This window comes from Marmota marmota, unplaced genomic scaffold (assembly GCF_001458135.2).
Source record: "Marmota marmota marmota unplaced genomic scaffold, marMar, whole genome shotgun sequence".
Lineage (NCBI taxonomy): Eukaryota > Metazoa > Chordata > Mammalia > Rodentia > Sciuridae > Marmota > Marmota marmota.
In genome coordinates this window covers 4,226,183-4,228,006 of record NW_026000075.1, presented here as the reverse complement: position 1 = coordinate 4,228,006, position 1,824 = coordinate 4,226,183, and positions in this window count along the sequence as shown.

The window sequence follows — 1,824 nt, the reverse complement described above, 5'->3', positions numbered from 1 at the left end:
AAAAAAATGGGGGGGGGGGGGAATTCAGACTAAAAAGTAAAAGAAAAGTAAAAGACTGGTCTATAATCCTGAATCTCTGACATTCACTGCCTGTATAACCTGAACAAAACACAGCTTCTTTCTGGGACCTGTCGGAAATATGATGTGATGTGCTGTGATAAAATAGGGTTAGATTAGATTAGAAAAGTCCCCTTTGGTTCTGACTAAAATCTTTCTTCTCTTTTTCTTTCTTTCTTCCTTTCTATTATGTCTGATTTTTGTTTTGAGACTGATTGTATGTTGCCCAGGCTGGTGTCCTACTTCCTGAGCTCAGACAACCCTTCCTGCTCAGCCTTCTAAGTGGGACTTTACCTACGCACCACCAAACCAACTTAAATAGTCTTTGATATCCTTTGCAAAATATCAAAGGCCCAGTGTGGTGGCATACAACTATAATCCCAACTTCCTGGAGAAGTTGAGGCAGAAGAATCACAAATTCAAAGCCATCCTCAGCAACTTAGCAAGACTCTGTGTCAAAGCAAAAATAAAATGAGTTGGGGTGCAGCTCAGTGGCAGAGCACTTGCCTAGCATGTCCGAGGCTCTGGATTTGAACTCCAGCACCACAGTGGAGGAAGAGGCAGGTGGAGAAGAGAGGATCAAAGGTTTTCAAAGGCTGGTTGCTATGCTTCATGATGATTATACTGAAAGTAATTAGTTTACTCCTGAGATTTTTATTCTAATAGTATCATCATGAGAGGTTTTATTCAGGATATCATAAACAGAAACTTTAAATATACACAGACTACTGAGTGAAAAAAACAACTACTATAAGGTTGAATTAAATGTGGGAACTTCCCAGGGTTTCAACTCAGGAAAGTGGGTAGATATGATTAAAATCTCAAACCTCTACAAAAAAAGAAAAAAAAAACACAAACACATTTTGCATGTTATTTTAAAAGACTCAGACTCTTAGATTGAATTTTGAGAAAAAGTGGGATTGGGACATGAGAAGAAATAGAGAGGAGTTTCCTAATGATATGGCTACCTGGCCAGTGTAAAAGGACATTCATGTGGCGCTGTCCTTCAAGTCTAAACACAGTGTACTTGACAGCCACTTTAGGACATAATAAAGCTTTCTAAAGCTAGTCTCCAAACAGAACTCTGAAGTTTCTTGAAGCTAGAGAGTAATACAGCATTTTTACTCACATTTAAGCTTTTGAAAACATTAGCAGAATTGTTTCATTCATTCATTCAAAAAAGGAAACAGTTTTCATCTTCATTCAAAGACCAATTCCCTTTTCATTCTTAAAATAAAATAAATCCCACATCAGGCATGTTGAGATGCCCTCTTCTGTTCCTAAACAGTTAATGCAGGGTTTTTGAGTACTAGCAATGTGAAGGATTTCACATTAAAATGTGAATACAGCAGGATTTTAAAATCCAAAAACATTTTGGTTGACCTCCAGTGACTGGACTATCTCCTCATGCTGCAGAAGTTCCTCTTTGCTAATTAAGAAGTCCTCACCCCTCTCTCTATGCAATAGCACACCCTGTTCCTGGCTGAGAAAAAAACAAAATTGACCTTGGGCTGGTAGCTGCCGGCCTGATTTCCCTGGGCGAGTGAATGAGCTCACCCAAAATATAAATAATGTGTTCAAGTCTCCTTGTAGCTCAGATTTTTTTTTTCATATGCATTGCCCAAAAGCCTTGAGCAGATTCCAAATAGCTAATGTGTTAATACTTTCACCAACAATGTAACAGTAAAACCCAGAAGGATGACCCAAACTTCCTCTTCTTTGTTGGCAGAACTGTGGTGTGCAGCTTGCAAAGTCTGACAAATTATG